This window comes from Megascapheus bottae, chromosome 1 (assembly GCF_031878675.1).
Source record: "Megascapheus bottae isolate mThoBot1 chromosome 1, mThoBot2.hap1, whole genome shotgun sequence".
Taxonomy (NCBI): domain Eukaryota; kingdom Metazoa; phylum Chordata; class Mammalia; order Rodentia; family Geomyidae; genus Megascapheus; species Megascapheus bottae.
Window position 1 is genome coordinate 87,497,802 of NC_143509.1, and position 21,970 is coordinate 87,519,771.

The following is a 21,970-nucleotide window of genomic DNA, read 5'->3' on the forward strand; positions in this document are numbered from 1 at the left end:
AATCTGATGAGTGCAGTAGACTCTGTGACACCCACATATTAGATGTACAGCATATGCTGAGGGAAGACCATTTCCTCTTTGGTGGACTCAGACATGGGTCGAAGGCGTGTTCCAAAGAGCCCACCAAAGGGCAATGCTTTCATGTGCTTGCTAACACTAGGATATTCTTGTTGGCGGGAGAATCCTTGATGATGATTTTCATTCAGGTGAGAGCTTCATCCTGTCACAGCCATGTCTGACCACAGGTCCTCAGATCACAGTATAAGATAATTTGTTTTCTGTGTTTTTGCTGATTTCTTTTTTAAAATGGTTTGTCATCTAACCATAGTCTTTCTGTTTTATCCTGTTCATTCCACTTGTAGGTATTTTGGCTCCCTGTTTTGGGTTGTTTCAAAGCATCTCAAGTTCATGTGCTGACTGTTCACCTCCATACTCAGAATGTCACATCCTGTGGAATTAGGATCATTACAGATGCGGTTAAGACATAGCTATACTAGTGTAGTGTGGATCCTAAATGGAAAAATTTGGACCAAGTTACAAAAAGATGAGGATGTAAAGATATATGACAAGCAGCACTGAAAAGCCAAGGAACACAAAGGGCTACCAGAGGCTAGGAGGGTCCTCCCCCCACCTCCACCTCGATCTTCATGTCTGACTGAGAACCACCAGGATGGTGAGATGGTAATTTTGTGATGCTCTGTGAGATGTTTTATTGTCTTTACTTCCTGCTGTCCTCAAAACTTAATATACCTGATAAAGCATCAATGTTTTTAGGGGAGGAAATCTTTTTTATTCAGTTATCTATATCTGAAATCTCATCAACAGAAAATCATTACACAATATGTATTTCTTGGACTTTCTTAGGTGAGTATTGAAGGATTAAAAAATCAAAAGCTGAGTGAGAAGAAAGGCAATCAAAGGGAGAAATGGCTTGAGAGTAGATAATGACTAAGAAACAGTCATGATGGGGAAAGAACAATGATTCAAGCTTTCAACCACAAACAGAAAGCTTGTGCCAAATATGCTTCTACAGGATGCCTGACAATGCCAGATGAAGACAAGCAAGCTGAAAGAGATCGGAGTGACTATGAGGTTTCAGTTTGCATTTAATCATCAATTTGCAATGGAAAAAATAAGCTCAAAATAACGGCCAAAGGGAAACTTACTGTGTGGAGATAAAAAGTTCTTGTGAATTGTAGACAAGACTCTGAGACAAAAAGGATGGGAAAGATAGAGCTGAAAGTCTTCAGGATCTCAGGTACAGAAAACTGACAGAGGAAGTACTTAGGAATTGTGCCTAACGTTAACTGACCTGTTGAGGTCATAGGGAAATGAATAGATAGCTCTGTCTTGAGATGATTCTTTGAAAGGAACTTATTTTTTTTTAAATGTAGGGTCATGATAGACTTGCCATATTCTGGGATAAAACATTTGACACTAAAGTGAACGTATACAACTATAAACCAGTGACTAACTCAAGAAGAAATTGCAAAGTGACTTCCTTTATTTTAAAAATAACCAGTTATGCTTGTACATCTAACCTACATGTCACGTTCAAGGTACTTTTTCATTCATTTATGACTCTAGTCTGAGTTCTGTGATCATTTATGTTTTTGATACCAAAATCAAACTTATTAAACCTTAGTTTTTCTTAATATTTCAAAAAATTCTTCTAAAGTAGGATATAGAATTATGTTGTCCTAAATTGTTTTAATTTACATATATCTAAATGCAAATTCTAGAATTGGATTCTAGAAAAAAATCATAACTGTCCTACTTGTAACAAACATTTGCAGTATAAAAATGTCTACTTGAAAATAAAGCACGACTCAACCAGATGGATGGTTCAGTGATCTAACTGATAAAGAGTTTAAATAAAGTAATTGGTTTTAAGACTTTGTAACAAATGAGAATCACAGAAAAGTTGAAAATGTAGAAAATTATACAGAAATGTCACCACAATTCTTTTCACATACAAAAAGACATCCATTTGAGATTTTTCACTATCTTTGGTCTGTAGAATATCTCATTTCTTTCAGCCTTTAAATCATATTAAATCACGTTTACAACAATGGGTATGGAGAAAAAGCTTAATATTTATTAATTCCTGTATTGAATAGAGGCTAGATTGAGAAGATATCTTCAAAACAACATGTCAGTAAGTTTTAGGATGAGGTTGAGTGGTACATAATTGCAACCCCAGCTATTCAGAAGGCACAGATAGGGAGACTGATATCTTAGTATCATCTGGAAAAAAATGTCCAAAACTCTCTCTGAAAAAAATTACTAAACCCTCAAAGGACTTGAGGTGTGGTCTTGTGATATCCTTTCTCATCTAGAACATTCTATAAAGGAACGTTTCCCCTGAATCTACACCAGTCATCATCATTATCCATCTTTTTAATGCCATAGGGCCCTTGGATACAAATTTTCAGTCCACAGTTTCTACTTCCCCCCACAGTTCCCACCACATAATTGCATTATGCCAGATATCTATGTGCTGTGGAGCTAGGAAGCACTCTGTACAAATGGGTCTCCATTAGCTGAAGAACCTGAAGAGTAAATCACTTTCCATTGCTGGAAGGTTTCCTAAACAATCACTCATTCCCTCCTCCAAAGACACTTACCTCTGTCACTACCCATCAGAATCAACCATAATGTCATCAAAGGGTGGGAAGGAAGTGCAAAAGGCAGACAGACTACTTTTGCTTTTGGCAAAATATCTTCACTTAGATAAGACAAGAGAAGACTTGAATGTGTAAGAAAAAGAAAATCTCATAACAATAGGAACTAAACAAATCAATTTCTTGTGAATTTTTTGCCATATGTATTGGATATAATATCTGGACCAATATTGGACCAATATCTGGAATTCTTTACTCCTCTTCTTCCTCCTCCTCTTCTTCCTCTTCCTCCTTCTCCTTTGTTGTCATCTTTGTCTTTACCACCATTTCTTCCTTCTCCCCTTCCTCCTGCTCCTCCTCCTCTTTCTCTTCTTCCTCTTTCTTTACTTCTCCTCTTCATCCTCCTCCTTCCTTCTCCTCCTTCTTCTTCATCTTCTCCCTCTTCTTCCTCATCTTCTTCATATTGCCCAGACATCAATCATTCTACCAATGGCCCCTGATTAGCCTTCATTACAGGCATGTTCTATCACATCTGGCCATAACTGTTGATTATTTTATTTGCATTACAATTATTTTCAGTGTTCTTAAACTCCTATTAAGCATGATTAATATGTGCCTATGTTTAAACATGAGTCTGTATCTATGCACATAATGTTGGATAGTAGCATAATGTGTGAATCAAGGCAAAAAACTGTGGGTCTAGAACACTTGGATAAAATCCAAGCTCTGTGCTTAGTCCTTAATCTTGATATATTAGTCAACCTCACTGTGCTTCAGTTACCTCATCTGTAAAGTGACATTAACAGTAAATTAGAACATATATGTGTATGTGTGAGTGTGTGTGTAAATTAGAGCAGACACACACAGAGATACACACACACACACACACACACACACACACACATCTCCATGGGATCTCTATCTTGCATGGCAGAAAAATGTCATCATTTTAGTTCACCTACCAGGCTGTGTCATTTTTTTCTTCATTTATTTATTTATTTATTTAATTTATTTGTTTAGCCAGTCCTGTGGTAGAACTCAGGACTTGAGCAATGCCCTTGGGCTTTTCCTCAAGGCTAACATTCTACTACATTAACCACAGCACCACTTCCAGCTTTTCTATGTATGTGATTTCTATGGAATTGAACCTGGGTCTTCATGCATGCTAGGCAAGTACTCTTCCACTAGGCCAAATGTCCAGGCCAAACAATCAGAATTCTTTTTTTTTTTTTTCCTGTTTGCCAGGCCTGAGCACTGTCTCTGGGCTTTCCTCAAGGCTAGCACTCTATCATTTGAGCCACAGCACCACTCTGGCTTTTCTATCTATATGGTACCTAGGAATCAAACACGGGTCTTGGTGCATGCTAAGCAAGCACTCGGCCACTAGGCAAAACTGCCTGTCTGTTTGGTCGATTGTGAGCTTGAACTCTGGGCCTAGGCACTGTCTCTGAGCTCTTCAGCTCAAGGCTACCGCCCTACCCCTTGAACCACAGTGCCACTTCCCTGTGCCATCTTCTTAAGAATTTGATATATTTTGTTCCTACAAAGGAACTACAAGGCAGTGTTTTTCTCCTGCTGCAAAAAGTTTGTCCATTCTTTATAACTTCTTATCCTGCTCCACAGAGTCTACCCTTTGTTTGAAACTGAGCTTTAATTCTATCACCTGGGTGGGTTTGGGTAAATGTAATTTTCTCATATAAACTTGAAAATGACACTGCATCTTTCCAAGGTGTTTATTCCAACAAAGTACAAAACAAAATGTGAACTCATGGGCACAATTCCTGGCACATGGTGATTTAATCTTTTTCATATTCACCAAGCTTTTGAGGTGTTCAAAGTATTTGTAATATAGATGCCTGTTGAAAGAAGAGCTGGACTACAAGAAACTAAGGTAAGTGCAAATGTTTATAAAACATGTACCAGAAAATACCTCATGTTTTATTTTTCTTGTGTAAGACAATATTTTAAAAAATGATTAACCTAGTTTTCAAAGAGTTTGAAATGGAACAAAGTCTTATAGAGTCCTGGGCTAGGTGGACAGTCACTTTGTTACAATTGGTGTGATGGAGAAATCAGACAGCAAGTGCAGCAGTCTACATACAGAAAAAGCACTGTGCTCAATATAAGGGCATGACAAGGAGGGGCTGGCCGTTCATTTCGCTGGTGATCCTGCCTATCTGAAGTGCTCTCCTTTTCTACTGCCAAAGCCCGGTAGAGACTAACTAGGCAATCAGCCCATTTCTCCTGCATTATAATTTACCCTTTCTGTGGAGAAACTGGCCACGTGGCAGAGGGTATATTGGAAATTATGATCTAAGATATGCCATAAGTACTGTGCCTGAGAAAGGAGAGAGTCGATGTCACATCCTGGTTATACCTATTCTGCTCCCTTTATCACTCCCCAACCTTCTCAGCCCGCCATTAGGCAAATAACAAGCAAGAACAAAAATGAATTTGGGGCCGGGAGTTTGGCCTAGTGGTTAAAGTGCTTGCTTAGCATGCATGAAGACACGGGTTCGATTCCTCGGTACCACATACATAGAAAAAAGCCAGAAGTGGTGCTGAGGCTCAAGTGGTACAGCTCTAGCCTTGAGAAAATCCAAGGACAGTGCTCAGGCCCTGAGCTCAAGCCCAGGACTGGCAAAATAAAAAAAAAAAACCAACCAAAAAAATGAATTTGTTCTCTTTTATTGACTGGTGTGTATAACAAATATATTATATGTTTAACTGTCCTATCTTCATTTCTCCACTGAAAGACACAGCCCAGAAATGTTTCTAATACACACAGAGCTTTTCCTTGCTTTTGTACTGCTTTATACCATCACATTTTATGAATATACCATATACCAGTCCCTTCAGTGATGAAATTCGAGTCATTGCACAATAGATAATTTTTATATATTTGTCATTTATATAGCTAGTTTTTAATCAGAGCATCAACCCTCAAGACCAGCACTGATAAAATCCAAGAGCAATTTTGCTTTAAAGTCACTGTATCTTGTTTTATGAAGGTGCATATTTTCTCAGTTTCCCCAAAAGGACGTATTAAAATTTGTCTTGTCAATATGACTAGAAAAAAATATTGGTTATCTTTTCATGTATTTATATGTCATTCAGATTCTGGTTTTTGATGGATCTGAAAGTTTCTACCATTCAAAAGAATGAGAAATGAATGGAAGGGTGTCAGACTGGGATACACTGGGTCAATTATCTAATTGGGGGACTAGAATTTAATTGTCCCATCTGTGTCTCCATGCAACACAATCTAGACAATTGTATCTTCCTATGGTGTGTATATATATATGCGTGTGTGTATACCATATATACCATATATGTTATATATATATATACAGACCATATATATATATATATATATATATATATATATATATATATATATGAAGGCTTGCTTATGGCTGGAGCACAAAAAAGGAAGACCCTTTACCTTCTATGTGTGCTTGGTCACAATTAGTATAAAAAGAAGATAGTGAGTCAATAGACTAATAAAACCACTTTGTCTAATGCCCTACCAACCTTTTCATGCATTTTCCAAAGAGCTGTCTGTTAAAATCTCCTTAAGAAATATGATCACCTGAGCTTGCAGATTTCATACTATGTAGCTCTACAATTTCTCGGGAGAAACCACAAAGCTATTCAATCATTCCTTTTGAGATGAGAATAAATAACAACAATGCCACATAAATAGCATCAGTTGGCTTCAGGGGCAAGCTGTCATTTCCAGGAGAGAAATGTGGGTTTTTGTTTGTTTGTTTGTTTTCTGCAAGAGTGCAGTAAATGATCAAATTTTTAAAAAAGAATTCAAAGATAGCAGAATTCGGCTTTGTCAGGAAGCTGACTGCAGGTGTTTCATTTAGATCATCTGCCACATTTGCAAAACCCAGAAGGAAAGATGTAAGATTTTGCTTAATTCATTGAATTCCAGAAGAAAATGAATATCTCTCTGACTCTGTCTCTGTCTCTCTGTCTCTCTCTCTGTATATATATATATATATATATACACACACACACACACACACACACACACACACACACATATATATATATATATATATACATATATCCCATGAAAAACAAAAATTTGTCTCAGACAAGCTTGACATATTGCCAGCCTGTGGTCTAACTGCCTGACAATGTCACTCCACTTTTCCAAAGTCCTCAGGATCAGAGGCCAAAAGGAAAAAGAATGGGCTTTTCTTAGATGGCTGGATGATACATCGTTCCCACGGTCCATCCCTATTCGTCACTGCAGGTGTTCAAGAAACAAGGATGAGAGGGAAAAACAAAAAGCCCAGATAGGGCTTTCAGTACTAAGGGACATGATAGATTCAAGACACTTCTAACCAACTGGAGCCAGATCAGCATTTCTAAGATTTTAACGAAGAAATATTGATTTATGTTTATTATGCTTTATGGCACTTTAGAGCAATTTATAACACTTACATTAAGAAATGAATGGACCGGGAGAAAAGCCAATATGGGTATGAAAAAAGATGAAGTGCTGTCAGGAATAGTAACTTTCAAGTATCAAGTACAATCTCTTGCTTTTGCATTTTGTCTATTTAACATGAAACAAGAAAACGATCATTGATTTTGCTACAGACAAAAAACTATGACATTAATTGAACAAACATAAAAGAATTTCTAACACCTACACACACCAACATACATACATACCTATAGTCTCAGTTATAAATGAATTCTAATTTTCATTTAAAATGAACTTAAGTAGTGCAGTTTTGTATAAAAAAGACAACAGACAATTCTACATAAAAGATGCAATTTTATTTCAAATATGAATTATTTGACTAAAAAAGAGGCACAATAAAATACTATGCCTCTCTGTCTAGACATTATTTTCCTTCCCTAATAAGTTTTGAGAATGAGTGAAGAACAAATTCAGATACCAAATGTGTATTCCTTGTCTATGTCCTTTAAGAGCCATTCTCTGATTTTAGTGGTAAGTAAACAAATAAATCTATGGAAAGAAGTTGCAAGAGACAATAGTAGTACATATTTAAATGTTTTTTACTGATACAGAAGTTGTTCATATTTTTTATGATTATCTATTAAAGTTATCAACAGCTCTGATTGGAAAGCATTTTAAAATCTACAATGCTGCCAAAATCATTTATATATCTACTTCCTGTTATCATTAACATTTTTAAATGGTGAAACCTTTGATAGGGTATTTTTTATAAAATGGAGGTTTAGCTTAAGGAAGACTTCAATCTGAAATAAGATAAAAGAGTCTCAGAGAAAAGTAGAGCACAGTAAACATTTTAGGATTGGTATAGAGGTTAATAACTTTAATTTGGAATTTTTACTTTGGAAGAATGTCTATGTATCTACAGAAATATTCTATGCTTGCTTCATATAATTTCTTTTTTTTTCTTCATGGAATTTCTAAGTAGGTGAGAGTATAAAATCAAATAGAATATTTGGGTTTGGTGGTTGAGATCTTTAACAAGGACTGTATCGTTAAAATTTTGATGATAGTAAATAGATAAAATGCCATTAGTAAGCCCTGTAACATTAGCATGAGTACAGAAGACAAGATTAAAAGCTAGGTACCAGTGCCTCAAGCCTGTAATCATAGTTACTCAGGAGGCTAAGACCTGAGTATGTTTTGAAGCTACCCCAGGCAAGACAGTCAATAAAGTTTTTATCTTCAGTTAACAAACTAAACATTGAAAGTGGAGTTATGACTCAAAAGGTAGAACACTAGTTTTTGATAAAACGGGAACGGTTCTTGGCTCTGAGTTCAAGTCTTAGCATGTGTGTGCGTGTGTATGTGCTCCCATGCACACACACAGACACATTAAATAGGACTTTTTACATGTGAACAAATGAAAATTTGGAAGGGAAAACTTGAGTACATGTCTAAAATGAAAGAGCATAAAAGAATAAGCCTCAGAAGATATTCAGTTTAACTTTAAACCACAGTACACAATTAAATGAGATCAAGGATGAATGTACCCCCAGTTACCAAAGATCAGGGTCTTTCTCACTATTTTTGTTGTTTTTGTTGTTGTTCACTTGTAAAGTAGAATTAGCCAGAGGCATTCCAAGTTTGGTTTCAGTCCTATTCTAATCTCCTAGCAATCATCCTCAAACTCCCCAACATTTCAAACAAACTATTATATTTTCTTAAAATATACAGAGGCCTACACATGTAGCAATGTACATTAACAGACTATTAAATGATTGGCTATTTATTGACACTTAGTTGTGGTGGGGCAGGGGGATGCTCTTTCTGGATGGCTCTATTTTCACCACGAAGAAACAGGGAAGGGGAAGGAAGAGAGGAAGAGAGGAAGGGAGGAAGGAAGGGAGGAAGGAGGAAAGGATTAAAAGGAGGGAGGAAGGAAGCAGCTGTTGCCCATTACAGTCCTCCCTTCCTGAATGGGAAAATCTCAGGCATACTTGTCACCTGTGTGTTCCTCAAGCCCCACTACACCCCATTCTTAACTTCTGCTTCCTACAGTTCTGGGGACACAAATCAAGCTCTCAGCTCTAAGTCTATGGTTGGCTTAAGGAAAAAGAAACAGAATACTCTAAAGAGTTGCTTCAGTTGTTTCCTTTGGGAACATGAGGATTACTGTTTACTCTTAGACTGAGATGCTTCAGAAAAATTAAAGCTGAGCTTAATGATTAGTTACATTTCACGGTTTGAATATATTTGTCCTGTACAATATAAAAGGTCAAAAGAATCTTCAGTGATCTCCAATACTTTTCATACCAGTGAAAATATTTTATCCTGTTAGTCATTCAACCTTGACTTCAATCCATTAATTCCTGTTGACTTCATCATTTCTGAAGCAGCCAGCTTCCTTACGAGTTATCTCACATGGCTAAATTTCCTTCTCTTAAGATACCATTCATGTGTGCATGATTTCACCTTACCCATCCTCCAGAGAGGTTGTTCCATCCATTTCAGTAGGCAAAGAATAAGTTAATAGCAGTCAGCAGAGGACTTGCAAAATTTCTATATATCTTTAAGCATCGTCAGAGACCTTTTACTCAGCCACTATTTTAGTACATTATTATGCATCATACCGATGATGAAAAAAACAAAATAAGTAAATAATTAAGTAAATAAAAACAAAATGACCTCAGAACTCCGTTTGTGCTCTTGAAAAAAAATTTGGAGTTGGTCCTGGGGTGATGCTCCTGTGTGGGCCTGAGGTTCTCACAAGACCAGATTCATTACCCAGATCAGGAGTTTGTCTAGACAAATGACTATTAGCCCTGGATCTAAGGCACCTTGTTGGAGGCAGGACACCAACTTAATGGCATTCAGAGTTGCTAAGGGATGTCTGAGCGTCTGCTTTTCCTCCAATGCCCTTCTGGGTCCAGACAAGGTTGCAGGTGTCCCGAATATGCAATAATTAATCCACAGAGAAATAAAAGATGCTGTTGCACCCAAATAATACTTTTTGTCTAGCTTGTTCTCAAACGAATATGGAAGAGAGAAGAGGAAGAGAGATTCCAGAAGGTCAATGATTTCTGCTAGTCACTAAAGATCAGCTGTAGAGAAACTACAACCAGTATCATTCACTGTTCACCCATGAGATGTGGACAGAATCCAAAAGATGGCACACTGGGTGTAGTATTCTGGGTTCTGGCAATGGAGGATAGTGTAGTTTAGAGAGGTGGCAGATAGTAAGAGCTAAGAGTGGACTTTGAAGACATCATAAAGAAACCATATAATTGTAGACACATCCCACCAAACTCAGACTGAAGGGATGCAGGAGATAGAGGATTGTGGTGGCTGCCAAGGAGGGTGGCAGAACCTCGAGAAGAGAAAGCAGTATCTGTGAGAACTGAGATTGCAGCTAGTGGTCACAGCTATGAGAAAGGACAGCATTCTTTTACTATCAAGGATTATCTCAATTCTTTCCTTTTCCTATACTTAATCCTTCTCTTGTTATTCTCAGAGGAAATATTTCATTGTTTGAAAAAAAAAAGATTGCTTAACCTAAGCTGTGTATCTATTTCATTGGAACACTCGATGGATTGCTTCCCCATATTCTCAGTTCAGTGCCCAGAGATTCATTTGAGGTAAGAGCTCAGTTTCTATCAAAGAAAGCAGAATGCCAATTTCTAACTTCTTTGCCAAAGAAAATCTTGCAGGACTCAGATCTGTTTAGAAAAGCCAAAGATAAATGTATGTGTCTTAAAGGTTTAATTGTATTATTTCCTTCTTTATCCTTTGATTACTCTGACAGATGGGACTTTCACAATATACTCATTGTTCAGCTGAAAACCCCAAGAAGCTGTAACCTGAAACCTCTGTCCTGAAGCCACTCAGTGGCCATTTCCATCCCCAGGGGCCTGTGGACCCCAGCTGAGAGGTAGGTAAAGAGTTATTAAGTCATTTGAAATTGTTTTCATCACACTGGAAAGTGGTTGGGCCATTTCAGGCCATAGCAGGGTGGCAGAATGCCCAATTGCCTACATCAAGGAGTGTTTATAAATTAGAAATTACTAGCCAATTGGTTCCTCGCTGATCAGTCAGACTCCCTGGAAGACTATACAGACATGCCTGTGGCAGAATTGTTATTGGACCAAACAAAGCATAGTTCTTGGTTAATCAGTCATGATTTGTCTACCTGGTAGTGTTATTGGAAGAGATTTGAAAGTATATTTCTCTTCAACTGCAATGTTGTATGACTAATTATTCTGCCTAAAAGCAATCGTTTAAAACATGTATTATGGTTGTTATCTGGCTAGGTACAGAAAACTAATAGTAAAATTAAAAGACAAAATAGTCCAGTATGGTTACTTCTGGAGAGATTCTGCTCATTTAGTTAAAAAAAAGATTTATTAGGCACCTGCTATGAAATATCAACTTCTTCATTTTTAAAATTAAATTATTATTTGAAAAAATATTAAACTCTTCACAATGTTGAAACACTTAATCTTCACAACTCTAGGAGAAAGTTATGGTGAATGATCTGATTTCACATTTGGAGAAACTGGAGTTCAAAGAGCTAAGTAATGGCTTAGGGTCCACTTAGCTAGAAAACTATAAAGCTGTAATATGTATGCAGTAGTTGGTAATTGAAATGAGCTCTCAACTGGCTAGGGTTTCTAAGGCTCTCCCCATATCAATCTGATATAATCCTCCCATGCCTGCCTTTTCCTCTTCTAGTAGCCTCCAGCAACCTCCAGGTAAATTATTGCTTACCAGCTACTTGAATGGGACCGAAGCCTATAACCCAGGCTGATGGCAGGCCACCTCTGTCATTTCCTACACTTCCAATGCCCTCATCTGAAATCCGGTTTTGCCATGACTTCACTGTCTGCTTCCAAGATGGATAGTAAGCCAATGTCACTGTTTGGGGGATATTTAGAAGGCTAGAAAGAATAAAATGAAGGGACAACAACAATCTCACTAAAAGTAAAGTGGCTAGAAGAATAGATTAAATTTGCCTGATTGACATATTGCCAACTATATCAAATGACAGTCACGAGGAAAGACAAAACAAACTAACAGAATAAAGGGGTTGTGACCAAATATAAGTTCATAGATCTTAGCCTTCTGGGATGGAAAGAAGCCAAGAGCAGGCCACAAAACTCTGAAAAGGCTCAGCAGACACCAGAGGTACCAGTGAGCTCATGAAGAGGAAGTGAAGTGAAAGGTCACAGAACCTAGATAGATTCAATGGGTGATGGGAGGAAGTGTTTTCAGATGACTGCTCTTCTGCCATACAGCTGACCTATCACCTCTCTGTGGGAAAAAAAAAAATGGACCAGGTTACCATTGTGGTGTCCACAAAACGAAGAAGCTCTGGATATGTGGATACCTGAACATGAATGGAAGACCTTGGCTGATCATCTGCATTCTAAGTGCTGAAACACTTCTCTCCCCCTCTTTCTTTTTCTGAAGCATGCAGGTTCCAGGAGTCATGTTTCTGGTCCACTGGTGAGAAGGAAGATTGGCCTTTGGAAATTCCTGTAGTCTCAAGAAAACATTTGCTGTCAGTGACCCCAGCCTTCCTAGCTTTCTACTTACTCCAGAGCTTCACTATAAAATAGATGAATATCCAGTCATATGAGAAATTACTTTTGTTAAGTATGGAATTCATTAAAAAGAATTTAGAGAGAGCAAGAAAAATATTTTTTAATTGTAAATAATGTATTCAGGTAGTTATGGAAGAAAATGGTTTTTAAAACAAGAATAGATAAGTTGGGAAATTTCTTGAATTCAATCATAGAAAAACAAATTAAAAATAATGGATGGAAAAGTAAAAAAGAATAAGGAAGTGAAACAGATTATCCAGCAAGAAGATCGTAGAAGCATTAAAAATAACTTGAAAAACAAAAGGGCAAAGAAAGAAAATGAAAGGTAAGAAATGTTAGGAAATTATAAAAGAAAATCCCATAGAACAAATTCTAAAATGGCTCCTCTGTACAATGGAACATGTTTAATACTCAGAGCACCAATCCTAAATAATACACATACAAACACTGCAATGAATAAAAATAATCCTCATCTGAAAAATGTCCGAGACAAATGGAGCATCTTGGTAAGAAGGCTCAACCTCAACTAGTTTTAGGCTTTAGCTTCCTTAGAAACCAGAATGTAATAAGGGAAAATCCTTCAATATTTTTTTTCCAGTCCTGGACTTGAGCTCAGGGCCCGAGCACTGTCCTTGGACTTTCTCAAGGCTAGAGCTCTACCACCTGAGCCTCAGCACCACTTCTGGCTTTTTTCTATGTATGTGGTACCGAGGAATTGAACCTGAGTCTTTGCGCATGCTAGGCAAGCACTCTACCACTAGGCCAAACTCCCAGCAAATCCTTCAATATTTTGAGGGTAAATGATCAATAACTGTACCAAGGCAAATTAAATTATTCATCCCTTGTGCGAGTAGAATGAAGCATGTGCAGAGATGCACCACAATCTCACCAGAGTCATCCATCCTCCCACAATTCCCCTCCACTTCTACTCTCAGTCCCAGACATCATTTTCTTATGAAGATGCTGAATATGAGGTACAAGCCAAGGGCACCACATCAAAGGAGACAAATGATGCAGGACCAGGGGACTGATATGGGAGAAAACTAAATGGAATAGCATGCGATTCTCTAGGATTGCATCAGAGAATTAATTACACAGAGAATGTTTAGTACCACATATCTTCTGGATGGAGGTTTTCAGATTAAATGAGATAAATACTAGGAACTGAAAATGCTTGTCTTGCAACCAGGGAATTCAAAAGAAAAGAATGATATTAACTATATAAAACATTATACATAAAGTATAAAACGTGCTGTGATTCTTAAAAGAATATTGATAAGACTGTCATAGCAAGAAAGAAAGCTATGTTTATGAATCTACCAATGCAAACCATGTTACTTCCATTTTTCGTTTCTTTAGTATAGGAAAATAACCCATAATATTGAATTACTAATTTCTCCTAAGAAAGGTCAGTCAGACATAGAAAACTGTTCAAGAATATGAACCTAACCTAGATTACCAATAAACTATAGGGGAAAAATTCAATACAATTTTGTGTTCCAAAAACATCCTATATAAGCATACATGACCTTAGGTAAACACCAAATCTTATCTTACAGGGCAGTCATCGCTATGGCTGTATTCCTGATTCAGAAAATGGGACATATAGAGAGTACTTGGTGATCTGACAGTGATTAAAGGTGGTATTTGTTTCATCACGTGTGCTTTTCCCACCAGACTGGTCCTAAATTTCAGAATTCCCAGCTTCCAGCCCTTCACTTTAAACACTGTTTCAACCTGCCCCCTCCCCCACTCCCACCCCAGTGAAGACACTGAATGCTTACCTGGAGATTTCATTCACCTTCAATAAGAATTAATTTATCAAGCACTGGAGTACACTCAAAGTTTCTATTTTATCAATGCTGCTAGCATAATTATCCAAAGTAGATCCTCCTTCAAACAGGAAGAACGGGCAAAGGGGAAGGTCCTTGCTGGAATTTTCCATTTCTTTCAGGATTAGCATTCCACCCTATATCTATTAAGGAGACATAGTCTCATGTCTGTGACTGTGAGATAACCTTTGAAAGGTTGTTCAGAGCAGGCACATAGACACGAAGGATTCTTTTTATGTCACTGTTCCATGTCAGAATGGCAGGAAGTGAGCCAAGACAATTCTCAGTTTTAGACAGCTCTCAGCCCCACACTTCCTCAAGACCTCCAGAAAGAACCTCTGCCATTACAACACTCTTGGCTCTTGGAGTTGATCAATGAGGCATTTCTCTAAGACAATCAGTGTGTCCATGCTTCCCTACTTCATGGGTTTCTTGCCATGGTTCCATCTATGGATATCTTCAGACTCTTCCATGTTTAAATGAAGATTCTGAAAGCAGACCCTCCAGAGCCTTCTTCCTCCTCTAATAGGCACCATGCTTTAATTATTGACGGACAGAAGAAAAGTTGTGCTCCAGGGATGGCCCATTAAGGGCCATGATGGAAGGGAACACTGAGAAGGAAATCACTTTGTACCTTCATCCCTGTTGGGCTCATGTAAATATGCCTTTGTACTCTTATTTGGATGCCTTTGCTTATCACTGGATGCGCATGATTTGAGGATCAGGCTCCTATGGAAGGGAGAGGAGAAAGCAACTCTGCAGCTGAAGCCAACTCTTGAAGGACTTCTGGCTGAAGGCTGCCCATCTACTCTCTGTCCCCAGTCGTGGGGGGACTGTCTTCTCTGTAGGAAGATCTAGGAAGCAGAACCAAGTGATGGCCACAGCTCCTGTGCCCCTCCGCCCAATAGCATTCTCCTTTGCCACAGACGATCTAATACCTGCTGAGTTTTCACTTTCCACACATTGAGTTGGATCGTGGTATTCCTGGAAGTAAGAGTTTTTACACTGGTACCTGATGTTGATTTCTTAGTTGAATAGATTCTTCCTTTTCCTCATGGGTCAGATTCATTTCTGCTTTGAAAAAACACCTGACACAAAAACACCTAATGGAAAAAAAGGCCTCATATTTGGCCCATGATTCCAAAGGTTTCAGGCAATAATCCCGGGCTTTGTGGGTTCTGGACTGTAGTAAGGCAAAATATGGTGGTAGTACAAAATATTGTGCCAGAGTCCACACACTCTATGGCAGACAAGAGGCAAGGAGAAAAAGGGTGTGGAAGGACAGTGGTCACAGTTCCCATGAACACAACTCTGTTGACCTTGTCTCCCAGTTACACATCATCTACAACATCTTTAGATGGTCCTAAAATAGCACCACTCCCTCGAGACCAAGATTTGAATACATGAGCGTTTGGGTCATATATTTCTAAGCATGAAAACTATAGCATTTTCCTAAGAGAATCTTTCAAAAGCATCAAAAAAGGGAAGTGCAGGCAAAATCTGTGGTGCAGTGGAAGTTCAGAGGTCTGTATGAATAAAGCCATGCCCTGGCTTTACAAATCAGGACTATCAAGGACAAGAAATGTGAAGAGATATAGGCAGAGCCCAGTTAGATGATTGGAACATAGCCACCTCTTCTGAGCTCTTCCCACTTCCCTCACTTTTACCCAATTATATTGAGACCTGATGGAATTTTGCTCACAAAGACTGGGACTGTCTCTTTTTAAATTTTTAAAAAGGTATCTTTAGGTAGTTGTACAAAAGGGGTGCCATTTAACAAAGCCCTTTTTGAGTACAATGTCACTTGGTCAATGTTATTGTGACTGTCTCTTTTTCTGGGCAAAATGTACCTAGACTGTATGCCTTATTGGCTTCACTTGTAAACAGAATGAAGCTGTGGAAATAATGAACAAATTGCTATGCATGTATAGACTCTGAGGAATAACAGTTTACTAGGGTAGGAAAATTAAATGAGACCTCTTCATTCTCTCTAAACTGTACTTCTACATCATTCTGGTGGGAATAATGAATCCCATTTGCTTGTTTCCCTGAGTGGCTATGAAATTTTAAGGAAATGATGCTGAATTTAAATTATTTAATAACAAGAAAGCTCTAGTTTTCTAAATCTCTATAAAACTGCTAATTAGTAAATAGGAAAGAGCAGTACAGTATGCGTGCCAGTCTATCCCAATAAAGCCCATCTGTAAACTCTTTGGCCAACAATATTATTGCTGCTTACTTTAAAGCTGAGATCTTAAATCTCCCATGCCTATATCCTCATGAGTGTGATATTTGTTTATATAAAGACTAAAGTCTGCGGCATAGAAAAATTACTTTGATCTACTGTGGAGCTATGCTTTGTGTTGCTTATTGGAGAAAAGTCCCTACCCTTGTGCCTTTAATAAATAATGTTCTTTCCAGAACTGTCCGTAACCCCCTCCACCTTTGATGCAACATCTGATCCTTATTCATTTAAAATTATTGTAACAGAAAGATATTCTATTAAAGGTAACAACAACTGGGCATGGTAGTTATGCATTTGTAATCATACCTACCTAAGAGGTAGTCATGGACCTTGAATTTGAGGTCACCCCAGCAAAGTTAGTGTGACTCTACTTCCAAAGGAAAAACCAAAAAAATTAAAGCAGCAAATGAATGGAAAGAAAGGAAGAGAAGATAGAGAAGGAGGAGGAGGAGCAGGAGGAGGAGGAAGAAGAAGAAGAGAAAGAAGAGGAACAAGAAGAAGAAGAAGAAGAAGAAGAAGAAGAAGAAGAAGAAGAAGAAGAAGAAGAAGAAGGAGGAGGAGGAGGAGGAGGAGGAGGAGGAGGAGGAGGAGGAGGAGGAGGAGGAGGAGGAGGAGGAGGAGGAGGAGGAGGAGGAGGAGGAGGAACAAGAAGAAGAGAAAGAAGAGGAACAAGAAGAAGAAGAAGAAGAAGAAGAAGAAGAAGAAGAAGAAGAAGAAGAAGAAGAAGAAGAAGAAGAAGGAGGAGGAGGAGGAGGAGGAGGAGGAGGAGGAGGAGGAGGAGGAGGAGGAAGAGGAGGAGGAGGAGGAGGAAGAAGAGGAGGAGGAGGAGGAGGAGGAAAAGAAGAGGAGGAGGAGGAGGAAAAGAAGAGGAGGAGGAGGAAGAAGAAGAAAATAATAATAATAATAATATTGCATGTGTCTCATTTGGTAGAGTGCCTATGCAAAGGAACTGGGTTCAATCACCACTACAGAAGGAAGGAAGGGAGGGGCATTATATCACCACAGAAACAAAGAGAAGAAGCGGATGAAATGTATTTAAAGGCAAGTATATGGCCACAGAAAGTGAAGAGAAATCCTAATTCTTGGCACTGGAGGGTTATTGTTCAGTTCCTCTGAAGCTCAATGACCTGAGAAAAGACACTTGGGTCATGCCTCTCACCCTGTGCCAAGATTTACATAATACAGGGTGTTTATCTTGGCTCCACAGAAATGCAAGCATCTTTTGGAGTTCACCTGTCCTTAAGAAATACTTGGAGAGTTAGCCTGTTGAGATTATCATATGTGAGGATCCCTTCCCCTGCCTCTCTCTTGCTCTCTCCCCTGCCACAACCCCCCCACCACTCCCCCAGTCAATTCAGTTCTTCATGCTTAACATCCCACTATACCAGTCTACTTCTAATGAATGGGAAGTAGTGTCAGGAGGCGGGACAACTCACAGCTTAAGTCCAGCTTTATGAATCCCTTCATACTATCACTAAGGGCAGACATGCGAGGGGTTATCATCTTACTGTCTTTCCTGTAAAGCAGTAATGTTTATGACCTGCTGAGAGAAGGGCCTGTGAATTGACTTGCCTTTCACTGATGCCAGAGTCTTCTGTCCTCTTCTGACCTCTCCCTTGGAGGCTGGAGAGCAAAAAGAGATGCACTGCTCTGGTGTCATTAACAGTGAAAAAGAAGGGGGTTTACAGAAGCAATCCCTTTTTCAATGTCCAAATAAGCAGGATCTATCAAACTAATTTATGGACTTTGTGACAAATTCAGGGAACCATTAAGACTAGAGAGCAATTTCTTTGTCGTAAGTTTCATATTGGAAGGGGGAGAGAGAGAGAATTAACCACTAAAAAAACAAACAAACAACTTTTTTTTTTTTCTGCTTCCTGAGCTGGCTCATCCTGTAATTTCCACATGTGGGAGAAGGAAACAGGAGGATGACAAATTCGAAACTCTTCCTGAGCAATTTAGTGAGAGTATATCTCAAAAGAAAGCAAAAAATTCAGTTATCTTCAAAATAAAGCATGTGACCCCCAAAGGTATAATCATTTGACCCTTCAGCACTATATCTAAAATTGTATGATTTTCACATATCTTTCTACCTAACATTTTGGCCCCTTGGAAGGAAATGTTTTCCTTCTGAAGGCTTTCTTTTAGATAAGCATTTATTTATCTTTCATTCATCCACTTATCTAGTAGACTATGTTAATATTTCTTAAATAGTCTATCATCACTGGCCTTTTGAACTTACAATATACAGAAAAAATATATCATTTAAGAAGTGTTTCTCTAATTGTTTTCACATCTAGGTCAAAAAGCAGTACAAAGGCTCAGACATTGTCTCCTTCCATAGTAGTCTAAACATATTATTTTTCAGAGTAATAGCATATTTCTACCATATATGAGCTTTTTTTTGAGTTTTTTTTAAATATAGCAATTGCTACATAATCCCTCATGATAACACTTAAAGTTCAAAAATAGGCATCAATATCACAATAAAGAGTAGAGTTTTCTTTTGGGGGCATAGTATACACTATATTCAGTAGAATATAAGATGAGTTGTCACTGGAAATATTAATCATGTTTACAGGATTAAAAATAGTGTTTTATTAACTTATTTTATTTATTTTTTTTTGCCAGTCCTGTGGCTTGAACTCAGGGATTAAACACTGTTTTTGGGCCTTCTCAACGCTAGAACTCTACCACTAGAGCCACAGCACCACCTCCAGCTTTTTGCTATGTATGTGGTACTGAGGAATGGAACCTGTGTCTTTGTGCATGCAAGGCAAGCCCTCTACACCAAACTCCCAGCCAATTTTATTCATTTTAAAGTAATACAAATCCTAAAATTCTATGGAGTAACTCCAGTAGGGTTTTGGTTTTCTTTATTCTCTCTTTTTTTGTCTTTATTTTTTGCTGCTCTTTCCATTTTTCCAGGTTTCCTTTTTCTTTTTTTTTCTGTTGTTAGTTACATAATTTAGATTGTTCTTAATTTTAAAAAGACTTTTTGGCCAATATATTTACTGTTGAAAAGTTTCTATTCAGCAGATAGAACACCCTAGTACTTTCCATTAAATTTTTTATCATAAAAGAGCATGCACTTAAAAAATTGTTGTATATACAATATGTCCTGATTTCAATAGTCATTTATCAAATCAATATTCTTAAAATTCACTTAATTCAAATGAAACAACCTTATGTACTTACTCACGGCATGAATCCTAGTGATACTTCTTAACTATTTTTGTCCCCAGAATCACTTTATGCATCATTATGATAAACATATCTTTAGGACCATATTGCTAATTTTAAAGGTTCTATTGCATAAATAAGTATAGCAGTCACTACAGCACTGACCATGCCACTGTGATAAACATATTCATTTGAGTCTCCGTAATTTTTCTGATTATGAGAATTTTAAGTATACAATCACTAGCATTTTAAACATTTTTCCCAACAACTTATATTGCCTTTGCAAGCCATCAAACTGATAAAAAGAGATAAATGCCACTCTAGCCACTGAACTTTTTCAGGAATCTGTAGTCACAATCATTTTCATCTTAATATAAGTAAATCCTCATTCAAAGAGAGGAAAGAAATTATGCACCCTTATATAAGGACGCAAAAATATTGGTGATTTCTTAGACTACTTCTCAAGACATAAAAGGGAATTTCCATGAAATTTGCAAGAATCGCAATGTATCTTACCTTGAAGGTGAAGAAGATATATCACTGTAATTACAAAAAATGATTGATGAGGAAATTATTATTATTATTATTATTGCCAGTTCTGTCTTGAACTCAGGATATGAGCATGTCCTTGGGCTTTCTTTTTTTTTCTTTTCTTTGTTTTTTTGCCAGTCCTGGAACTTGAACTCATGGCCTCAGCACTGTCATTGGGATTTCTCAAGGCTAGAGCTCTACCACTTGAGCCATATACTACTTCCAGCTTTTTTTCCCTATGTATGTGGTACCGAAGAATCAAACCCAGATCTTCGTGCATGCTAGGCAAGCACTCTACCACTAGGATGAACTCCCAGCCCTGATGAGGAAATTACTTTATTGCATATAATCAGGCAGCCCATGTAACATTTTAACCTGTGAAAAATATATGAAAAAAGAGCATTTTTTCTGTTTCTGAGCTGTAACAGCCATTTGGAACACTACTTTTACAAATGTGTACTAATGTAGAAATCATAGCTAAATTTGAGTCTTAGATATCAAAACTTTAGGAATTGAATGGGGCTACCCCTACAAGAGTAACAATTTCTGTCTGAACTTCAGTGCATATTTCTGGTGTTCAACAAAACCTACAGTGTAAAACCATACTTAGCCAGGGAGATAGATTTATGGCTATTGGGAGTCTACCAACATGAAACATGGAGTCCTTGTGGTTAAAGGCATCCATGTGACAATACGACACTATCACAAAGCAGGAAACAGACCTTGGCTCTTTTCAATTTTAGGTTGTTGGGGTTTGGAAAAGGAAACGTATGTCTCCTGCCATATACAATCTTTAAACATTTATAATATGGTTACCCGTTATCACTTAAAGCACTTTGTCTATAAAGGGTGACACTGATGTGGAAGTTACATTTTATTATTAGGTAACAACTTTTTTTCCAAACAAGTGAAAACATTTGTCTTTAATAGCGATTAAATGCCTAACAAGTTAGAATCTGCACAGAGAACAGAATGAGCTAAATGCTGACTCCAAAAATAAGTGACAAAGGAAAAAAAGCAGATGAACACACAAAGTGTTTCCAAACTAGAAAAATTAAAACATCTTCAAAGTAAATTTAATACTTTGTTTATAAAAAAGCTTACAAAAATTACAGGACAAAGATCTATTTATTTTAATGCATGCAACAAAGTATTGATCTGTTTTCAGCTTTTCCCTCAGCTAAAATTTTAGTGATTGTGTTCTGGGAAACACCGTCACTAAAATGTTATTAATTTAGTTGAGAATGTATGAAGTATCTTTAATTTGGTCCTTTATTGAATGAAACCTATTTCGATAGAAATGGAATAGCCTTTAAAACTGTGAGATCACAGTAAAATCACATACACACAAAAACATTCTTTAGATTTTTTGAGTTTTCCTCCTAACTCTGTGATATATATGATGAGTTTATTAAAAAGAGGATAAAAGACTGCATTTAGTGTTAGACACAAAATATGAAGAAGAAAAAAAGAAAAACCTAATGAATAGCTACTCATGTTTCATGTAG

The 21,970-nt window shown here is 37.5% G+C and overlaps 1 long non-coding RNA gene across 3 annotated transcripts in view; it reads left to right on the forward strand.

Moving 5' to 3' along the window:
- The window catches only part of LOC150069560 (uncharacterized), a 182,843-nt gene extending 170,151 nt beyond the window's left edge, over positions 1–12,692 (forward strand). For all 3 annotated transcript variants that reach the window (XR_016535549.1, XR_016535550.1, XR_016535551.1), the window contains exons 3-4: positions 10,874–10,999; positions 12,538–12,692. This is a non-coding gene — a long non-coding RNA (uncharacterized LOC150069560). The remainder of the gene's footprint in view (positions 1–10,873; positions 11,000–12,537) is intronic.
- Positions 12,693–21,970: the final 9,278 nt, after the last annotated feature.